Below are 11,024 nucleotides of genomic sequence, written 5' to 3'. Positions count from 1 at the left end.
CTTATTTGAATTATTTGATTGAATGAATGATTTGTACAGGTTTTAAGCTGTATATAAATGTATATATTTTTATCTACTAATATGTTGGGTAGAACATGGGTAGACAGTTGTTGTGTGATGAAATAAAATGATGAGAGGCCTCGATGTGATTGTGATCTAGTCATTCAGCAGAATATGGATGATGACCACGGACTTTTCTAGACAGTTCTGTGGAATGCTGGCAGGCTCATAACCTGTAGGTGTTGGTGAACTTGGGTGTTCATTTGCTGTATTCTATCCCCCTCATGGTTGCCTTAGGACATTCATTGCTGAGGAAACCCCTCTGTAGTAGTGTCCGTCCCGATGAAAATCCTAGATTAGGTCCCTTGTAATAGTTGTTGTCATACGGACGTAAAGTGAGGATACCGGGAATGGGTAATCGGGTTATTGTTGGTTGGTGAAATTAAATATAATTATTTATTGTGGGATGAAAACCCTATATGTTCACCAGGCTCCCAAGCCTGACCCACTCAGTTTCTTTGTATTACAGGTAGTGGCACGAGAGCATAAGTTGGAGAACTTGTGAAGATGTTTTTGTTTATAGACCAGTAGTTTTATAAACTGTGTAAGGTCTATGTTTTAGTGTTTATGCTTTTGTGTCTGTATCGGAACATGACATCCCGAGTTTTGATATATAATGAAAATACATTTCTTTAAGAAATGCTTTGATAAACCTTATTTTATCATGTATTGTTTTGGGGACAAATTCTGCAACTCTTATAAATCAATGGATTTACTCTGAAATTATTTTAAAAGCATAAATGAAACCGGTCTTTTCTGGCCGTGATTTTGGGGATGTCACAGTTGGTATCAGAGCATTAGTTTAAGCGAACTAGGAATTTGAAGGATTTCTCGACTTAAACTTAGAATGCTAAGTGAAGATTTTGAGATAGTGTCTGTTATATTTTAGACACGAGCACTAGTTTATTTTAGGAAAGTTGCCTAAAATGCTTTTATGTGCTAAATGTTATATGTTTGCCATATATGATATTATTTGTTCGGATCTACGGTTTGTTGCCAACCGGATATGGAAACCTTGTGTGTTTAGGATTCTAAGCGTAGGATTACGGTATTAGAACTAGCATGCATGTAAACGTTTTGGAGTGATAAGGATGATTTGATTATCTATCGTGATTGAGGATCTAAATTCACCTTATTCGGTGTATAGATCAAGAATGGCAAGAACAAGAAGCGGAGTTGGAAACGCTAACGAAAACAGGAATCAACAGCCTCAACCACCAGTGATTGAGCAAGCTCCTGTAGTAGCTGCAGCACCTGATCCAATGACAATGGCTGGGGTACAAATGATGATTCAAACTATGTTGGATCGTCAAATGGAAGAAACGAGGTGTCTGCTTCGACAGAATCGTGAAGAACTGTCAATTCACGTGGAAGAGCCCGAAGTTAATGGAGGGCAGTCTGAAGGAGAGAACTTTAGTGGGATAATTGGTCAAGACAACCCACCGATAGTTCGACAAAATAACCAAGATGGAGGGAATAATGGACTGGGATGCAAGTACAAGGACTTTTTGACTTGCAAACCATCGACCTTCACTGGAAAGGAGGATCCGATCGGAGTCATGGATTGGATCTCTGAAATGGAGTTGGCCTTCATGACGCGTGGTTGCAAGGGCAAGCTGCAGACCACGTTTGCAGTACGGCAGTTCAGGGGTGGGGCTGTTCGTTGGTGGAACACTCTGGGGAAGACCCTAAACCCTAATGAACCACTGCAATTGACATGGGCAGAATTCTTGGAGTAGTTCAAGCGCAAGTTCTGCTCGGCCCAAAATCTGTTAGAGTTGGAGAACAAGTTCCTGACATTGACGAAAGGCAGCATGTCAGTTGACGATTACACAAACGCCTTCATAGACAAGATGGAGTTTGCCTTGCGCATCGTCCCCGACGAGCTGACAAAAGTGGATCGGTACACAAAGGGACTCCCATGGGAGTACGCAGTGCCAGAACGTTAGGCACCTACTCTGGAGGCAGCTATTTGGGATGCCAAGTCTGTTGAGGACATGATCAAGGGAAGAACCGCCAGCAAAGTTGAAGTTGGTGAAAAGAGAAAGTTTGAAGGAACTTTAGGATCCAGCAAGAAAAGCAAATTTTCGAAGTCTGATTCGAAAAAGTTTGGAGGAGGAAAAGGAGGCGAGTCGAAATGGTGTGAGAAGTGCAAGAAAAAGCACTCTTGGAAATGTAGCGAGGATGTAACCCGCTACAAGTGTGGAAATACGGGGCATTATGCCAATGAGTGTCCGTCCAATAAAAGAGTGTGCTTTGGATGTAACGAAGAGGGGCACATTTTGAAAGACTGTCCGAGAAAGAAGGAGGCAGCAAAACCCAATATTCCCCTAAAGCCTAAAGCAAGAGCTTTCCAGATGACACTGGAAGCTGCTACAGAAGAAGCTGATGTCGCTTCAGGTACCTTTCTCGTAAACAATTTGCCTGCCCAAATTTTATTTGATTCTGGAGCCAACTACTCCTTTATTTCGGATGAATTTGGTAGAAAACTAGCTTTGCCTGTCGATAGACTAGATAATGCTTTATTAGTTGAAGTTGCTAGTGGCAAGTTTGTACCTGTTAGCCATTATATGAAAAACATCTTAATTGATTTGAATGGGAATAAGTTTCACGAGGAATTATTGACTATCGAACTTAACGGTTTCGACATCGTGCTGGGAATGGATTGGCTTAGCTCCAATGATGCCGAGATATTATGCCGGAAGAAGATAGTAAAAGTAAACCCGCCAGGGAAGGAGTCATTTATGGTGTATGGGGACAAACGCAGAGTAAATTCTGGAATCATCTCTCTAATGAAAGCCAGAAAGTGTTTGGCCAAAGGATGTACATCATATTTGGCATTCGTGATCAATGCTAACAAAAGGAAAAAAAGGAAATGCAGAGCATTTCTGTCGTGTGTGATTATCCGGAAGTATTTCCCAAAGATCTTCCCGGATTACCACCTGATCGACAAGTAGAATTCCGTATTGACTTGTTACCAGGAACCACGCCAATAGCAAAAGCACCTTACCGACTAGCACCGACAGAGATGAAGGAGCTAATGATGCAACTTCAGGAGTTATTAGACAAAGGTTTCATTAGACCTAGTTCATCACCCTGGGGAGCTCCGGTGTTATTCGTGAAAAAGAAAGACGGGAGTATGAGAATGTACATTGACTACAGAGAGCTGAATAAGGCAACGATAAAGAATAGATATCCATTGCCGAGGATTGATGACCTGTTCGATCAACTACAAGGTTCAAGTTATTTTTCAAAGATTGACATAAGGTCAGGATATCATCAGCTGAAAGTAAGAGAGCAGGATATCGAGAAGACTGCATTCAGAACACGATATGGACACTACGAGTTTTTGGTTATGTCGTTTGGACTAACCAATGCTCCAACAACATTGATGGATTTAATGAACAGAGTTTGCAATCCGTTCCTTGATAAATCTGAGATAGTGTTCATAGATGACATTCTGATTTATTCGAAAAGCCAAGAGGAGCATGGAAGACACTTGCGAGAAGTGTTGGAAGTCTTGAAGAAGGAGAATCTGTATGCAAAGTTCTCCAAATGTGATTTTTGGATTCGAGAAGTCCAATTCTTGGGTCACGTGGTCAACCAAGAAGGAATAATGGTTGATCCAGCAAAGATTGAAGCTGTAATGAAGTGGGAACAACCAAAAAGTCCCACGGAGATCCGAAGCTTTTTAGGATTAGCTGGATATTACCGAAGGTTTATCCAAGGCTTCTCTTCGATCGCTACTCCATTAACAGCCTTGACTCACAAAGGAGCTACTTATGCTTGGAGTGATAAGCACAAAGAAGCATTCGAGTTGCTAAAGAAGAAGCTATGTGAAGCACCGATTCTTTCTCTACCCGATGGAGTTGAAGACTTCGTTGTCTATAGCGATGCGTCTGGTGTTGGGTTGGGTTGCGTTTTGACCCAAAGAGAAAAGGTGATAGCATATGCGTCTCGACAGCTGAAAGAGCATGAAAAGAACTACCCCACTCATGATCTGGAGCTGGCAGTGGTAGTTTTTGCTCTAAAGATATGGAGGCATTACCTCTATGGCATGAAGTGCAAACTTTTCACTGATCATAAGAGTCTCCAATATCTCTTTAGTCAGAAAGAATTGAACATGAGGCAACGACGCTGGCTAGAACTACTTAAGGACTACGACTGTGAGATACTTTACCATCCCGGTAAAGCAAATGTTGTCGCTGATGCTCTTAGTCGGAAAGTCAATCTTGAGAGAAAAAGTCCAAGAGCGTTGAGAATAGAAGTTGTTTCGACAATTGTGGAGAGTATAAAGAAAGCTAAAAAGGAAGCTTCAAAAAAGAATGACCGAAAGGAGGAACGTTTGGGCAAAACGTTAGTGTTTGGTACAAACAGTCATGGACTGAAGGTATTCCAAGATCGTATTTGGGTACCTAAGTCAGGAGGAATAAGAGATCTTCTGATGGAAGAAGCTCACAAAACCATGTACTCAATTCATCCTGGCAGCACTAAAATGTATAGGGACCTGAAACCCTATTACGAGTGGCCGACGATGAAGCTCGACATTGCGAAGTATGTGGCTGAGTGTGTGACATGTGCAAGAGTGAAGGCACAACATCAGAAACCATACGGGAGTTTACAACCTTTAGCTGTGCCGATGGGTAAATGGGAAGACAATGCTATGGATTTTGTCACTAAACTGCCCAGGACGAAGAACGGTCACGACATGATTTGGGTGGTCGTGGATTGTTTCACAAAGAGTGCACACTTCATAGCTGCCAACGAAAGGTGGTCTATGGATAAGCTTGCAAATGCTTACGTGAAGGAAATTATGAGGCTTCACGGTGTTCCATTAACGATTGTGTCAGATCGTGACAACCGTTTCACCTCGCGATTTTGGAGAAGACTACAAGAGGAATTGGGTACCAAGTTGTGTTTAAGTACAGCTTACCATCCACAGACTGATGGTCAGAGCGAAAGGACGATACAATCGCTTGAAGATATGCTGAGAGCATGTACCCTGGAATTCCAAGGTAACTGGGATGAGCATTTACCTTTGGCAGAATTTTCCTACAATAATAGTTTCCATTCGAGCATCAAGATGGCACATTATCAAGCTTTGTACGGACATAAGTGTCGTACGCTGTCTTGTTGGCTTGAGGCTGGGGAAAAGCATTTTATGGGACCGGAGATAGTCCATGAAACTGCTGAAAAGTTGAAAATAATCAGGGAAAGAATGTTAGCAACTCAGGATCGTCAAAAGATCTATGCTGACAAAAAGCGAAGACCGATGACTTTTGAAGTTGGAGATTCGGTTTAACTTAAAGTCTCGCCACGGAAGGGACTTATAAGGTTTGGCAAAAGGGGAAAGTTAAGTCCAAGGTTTATTGGACCGTTTAAGGTTCTTCAGAGGATTGGGAATCAAGCTTACAAGCTCGAATTGCCCGAAGAACTGAATGGAATTTATAACACTTTCCATGTGTGTTATTTGAGGAAGTTTACGGGAGAAGTTCCCGATATAATTCCAATTTCTGAGTTAAGAATTGATGAGAACAAAAGTTTAATTGAAGAACCAGAGGCAATCGTTGACCGAAAGACTAAGAAGTTGCGACACAAGATGGTCGAATTAGTGCTTGTCCGATGGAAACATACGAATGGGCCAAATCTCACCTGGGAAACGGAGAGTGACATGATGAGTCGCTATCCGCATTTGTTTATTGATGTGTGATTCCGGGGACGGAATCATTCTAAGGTGGGGAGAATTGTAACGCCCGTGTTTCTGGGCTAGGCATTAATGTTGTTATAATAGTCTAGGTTAACCCTTGTAACTCATTTTGAAATAATAAGAATGTATTATTTGAGTATTATGTGTTTTATGCTTAATTGTGTGGCTTAATTGAATTAAGGATAAAAATAAACGTCAAAATGAAATGTTAGATAAGCCCGATATCTCTACATGAAGTTGTAGTGGTCGTGGCAAGGTTTCCGAAAATATAAAGAATGCCGAAATCCGATTTATAACGAAGAAGTTATGACATATCGAAGTTTCGCGACGGAACCGGCACGACGCTGAAGGACGTAAAATATGAATTTAAGATAGAGCGATATCTAGCCTTAGTTATCTAAACGAAAGTTGTAGAATGCGTTAAACCGAGAGCGTGCATAAAAAGAACGTCTAAATTTGACTTCGTATGAGGAAGTTATGATTTTTCTAAGTTTCGACTGAGCGGTATGCAGCCCGAAATCTCGAAATCGAGATCAAGTGATAGTTGGCCGAAACAATCTAAACGAGAATCGAAGATCTCGTCGTTAGTAGTCCATCGGTAAAAAGACAGACGAAAAAGGACGTCGGATGAAGAAGTTATGATTTTATAACGGAGTTTTCCTGTCCCGGCCTACTAAAAATAATATAATAAAAATAAAGTCAAAATTAGCATATGAAGTCTAAATGAAAGTTGTAGAGCATAGTCTCACCTACGCGTGGATATAAAGAACATCGAAAATGGAGCTCGTATGCGAACGTTATGAATTTTTGAAGATCGTGGCATGCATACCAAAGCTTATCCGAAGAGAGCCTGGGGATGCGAGGTACGCCCAGCATAGGGCCTCGGTACGCCCAGCGTAGTCCGAGGTCTCGCTGCTATAAAAGGGCATGCGAGGCTGCCGACTTCTTTTGCCAAAATTCTTTCTTTCTCTCCCCAATTTTCCTCGTTTAGCGTGCAAGAAATACCCCGAAGCCCCGGTATTATTCCCGAGACCCGAGGCAAGTTCCGTAGCCCCGAAAATCCCGAGAAGTGAAGTTTCCGAGCTGAAACTCTGCCCGCAAGAAGCCCGGTTTTCAAGAAAAACATCCCGGTTTTATCGGAAAATATTATTTTAATAGACGAGGTGTTGTCCGATCATCGTCTTATCAAGTGAGTGTATATTCCTTTTCTTCTAACACATAGATACGAAGTATTCTCTACAAAATATGTGTTATGTGTTTGTATATTGTTTGCTTATTTGAATTATTTGATTGAATGAATGATTTGTACAGGTTTTAAGCTGTATATAAATGTATATATTTTTATCTACTAATATGTTGGGTAGAACATGGGTAGACAGTTGTTGTGTGATGAAATAAAATGATGAGAGGCCTCGATGTGATTGTGATCTAGTCATTCAGCAGAATATGGATGATGACCACGGACTTTTCTAGACAGTTCTGTGGAATGCTGGCAGGCTCATAACCTGTAGGTGTTGGTGAACTTGGGTGTTCATTTGCTGTATTCTATCCCCCTCATGGTTGCCTTAGGACATTCATTGCTGAGGAAACCCCTCTGTAGTAGTGTCCGTCCCGATGAAAATCCTAGATTAGGTCCCTTGTAATAGTTGTTGTCATACGGACGTAAAGTGAGGATACCGGGAATGGGTAATCGGGTTATTGTTGGTTGGTGAAATTAAATATAATTATTTATTGTGGGATGAAAACCCTATATGTTCACCAGGCTCCCAAGCTTGACCCACTCAGTTTCTTTGTATTACAGGTAGTGGCGCGAGAGCATAAGTTGGAGAACTTGTGAAGATGTTTATGTTTATAGACCAGTAGTTTTATAAACTGTGTAAGGTCTATGTTTTAGTGTTTATGCTTTTGTGTCTGTATCGGAACATGACATCCCGAGTTTTGATATATAATGAAAATACATTTCTTTAAGAAATGCTTTGATAAACCTTATTTTATCATGTATTGTTTTGGGGACAAATTCCGCAACTCTTATAAATCAATGGATTTACTCTGAAATTATTTTAAAAGCATAAATGAAACCGGTCTTTTCTGGCCGTGATTTTGGGGATGTAACAGTCTCATCTTTTGGTTGTGAAGCAAATTTTCCGATACCTCAAAGGCTCAAAGAATCTCAGAATCTGGTACCCAGCAAATGAGAGCTTCCTACTTCAAGCATATTCAGATTCAAACTATGGTGGTCTACAATTGGATAGAAAACGCACATCAGGTGGCTGTCAATTTTTAGGTGGTCGATTGGTTAGTTGGTCATCCAAGAAACAGAACTGCATTGCACTCTCTACAGCCGAAGCAGAATACATTGCTGCTTCCAGCTGTACCTCTCAAGTTCTATGGATGAAATCTCAACTTTTGGATTATGGTTACCGCTTTCAACGCATTCCTATCTATTGTGATTCTCAAAGTGCCATTGCGATTTCGCATAATCCAATCCAGCACTCCATGACAAAGCACATTGACATACGGTACCATTTCATAAAAGATCATGTCTTAAATGGCAACACTGAACTCATTTTTGTTCCATCTGACGATGAAATTGCTGATGTCTTTACTAAGGCATTAGACGGAACCAAATTTAATGGTTTTCTGAACAAGATGGGTATGATGATGCCTGATCCTTAGTTCTTTCAAGAGACTTGCTCTCTCTGATGGTAACATCAGTTAGAAAATTGGTTCCGAACTCAAAACTCTTTTTATTTCGGAACTATTGTCTCTCGGAATACATAGGATCATTTTACTTGTCTTTATCACTAACCACCACTTGAGTTTTTTTTAGTTGTACAGTTCATCTTATCATATGATGACTTCAAGCCACATAGTCAATAGTTAAATTTTCACCTCGGAATTTACTTCATAAGGTCATCCCGGAATTCAAATCCGGAAAGGTATTGTATTTCATACTTCAGAATTTGCCTAAATCCCTCTCCGGAAATTTTTCAAAATCTTGTTCCGGAAGTCTTGAAATCTTGTTCTGGAAATTCTTTCAAATTTCTCTCCGGAACACCAAAATAATCCTTTTGGAATTTTCATTTTTGCCTCGGACTCATTTCTCAAAACCTTTTCGGAAATCATTAAAAAAACCTTACTCCGGAATTTTCCAAAAGATTTCTACTCCAGAATTCAAAAATATTTGACTTCGTAATCTCAAAGCTTCACTCCGGATTGATCACATTCGGGATCTTTTTCTTCAACTTCCATGATCCGGAACTCACATCTTTAACCTCCGGATCCCCAACTGTCCGGAATCGATCATTCGGAAGTCCAAAGGTTTTTAAGGTGATACTTTTTCAAACGGTTACTTTTAAAAGATGCTTATCGTGTTCTTTGAAATTCGTGCCACGTTTGCACGTCCTTTAAAGCAAACATCCCATCGTTGTTTGACGGTTTCTATTCCTCACTTCATTCCATAGAAACCTTTCATCATCATTAGTCAACTCACCTTCAAAACGGGAACATATTAAATGCGACCCATTTCAATTTCGGATCCTCATCATTACACTTTCTGATCCGACCCGTTTCCATCACATATATAAACCTTCTTAAACCCCCATTTACCTCTTTACGCTCTCAAACTCTCCAAAACTCTACAAATTCTTTGTGTTCATCGTGTTCTTCAAGCTATCATAACCTTCAACAATGGCGTCCCAATCTTCATCCCAAAAACTTGTTGCAACTGCCTCATCACCCAAGAAATCTGTCACCAAGAAGAAGTCCTCCAAAGAATCATCATCCTCCCATTCATCTGAGCCCTTTCTTAGAGACACCGCACAACTTTTCTCGATGAATCCTCTAGATTTTGATGAACCCAGAGTGATGATTGAGTTCATCGCAAATCATCCCATATCCATCCGACTCACCAAAATCCCAGATCCTCCTCTACCACTCAGTCTCTTGCACACCGCTTTCACAAGAAACAAGATCGACAATGGTGTTCTTGAAACAAAGATCACGGGTGATAGGATCGTGCCTATCCACAAATCTACATTCCTCAAAGCTATTGGTGTCGATGAGAACCCTGAAGGATTCAAGGTTCAGGTACCAATCACTGAAGAATTTCAACAATTCCTGAATCATATTGGGTACAATCAAGATTATAGGCCAAGGACTTCAAGAAGTCAGCAGTTTCAGGTCTTTGGACCGTATTAATGCACTTCATCATTCGAGGGATGTCCGGAAAGCATGGTGGTACGGACACTCTGAGCAAAGACTGGCTGTATGTGGTATACAACATCTACTCCGGACACAGCAACGCAGTCGATCTTCCAGAAGTTTTATGGCAAGATTTTAGGAAGTTCGCAGTCAAAAGGAAAAGCAATGAAATTTCAAGCCCTAGGTTTTGGGCTCTGACGATTCAGGAACTCTACAAGGAACGATCTGAACCCATTCCGATCTGCACCATTCCGAAAGAGGTATATCTAACCCTCAAAACTGTTAAGCATTATAGAGTTCCGGACCAATCTTCATTTGGTCCCGTTAGACGTCTTCCGAACCATATGTTGGCCTTAATTTCTTCTGATTCAATTTACTTGAAACATCATTTAGAGACTTCGGTTGTGTTTGACCCAACACAACCTGCCCCAGTCTCTGTTGAGCCTACTCCGGAAGAGGCCAGTCCTTCCGTGTCCGGAGGAAAAAGTAAAAAGTCTGCCAAAAGGAAGACTTCTCCTTCAAAGTCAAAGCCAAAAAAGAAAACCAAAGTCAGTTCCTCCTCTCAACAGGAAGGAACTCATGACATTCAGGCTGATTCTGGCCTTCTGAACACCCCACCCACCCACTCATCCGAGGTACCCCTCGATGTTTCACAACCACTTGCACACACTCACGGGGAGTCTGCACATAATCCACCCTCACCTTCTCAAAAACGTGATGCCAGTGTTGAACAAAGTTCCTTTCCCCTGGAACAAACCCACGTGTCACATTTGCTATCCCAACTTCTTCTACACGCACACACTCCGGAACCCCTGTTCCGGACCCCAAGCATTCTGAGGCTGGAGTTGTCCCTCCAACCTCAGGTGCATCAACTGGTTTGATACCTGGTAAGGGTACAAGACGACCAGGAATTAATGATCCTTTGTGGGAAGATTTTGTGAACAAGGTACACTCGAGGCATCCGAAACTTACAAGATCCCAAGTTGAAGCCACTCTCAATTCCATGCGAAACCGGGCCATTCAGAGCAACCTTCCTTATGTTACTCCTTCAGAT

Source organism: Lactuca virosa, chromosome 2 (assembly GCF_052849685.1).
Source record: "Lactuca virosa cultivar CGN04683 chromosome 2, Lactuca_virosa_CGN04683_v6, whole genome shotgun sequence".
Classification (NCBI taxonomy): Eukaryota; Viridiplantae; Streptophyta; class Magnoliopsida; order Asterales; family Asteraceae; genus Lactuca; species Lactuca virosa.
The sequence above is the reverse complement of the archived record's forward strand: the minus strand, read 5'-3'. Positions refer to the sequence as shown.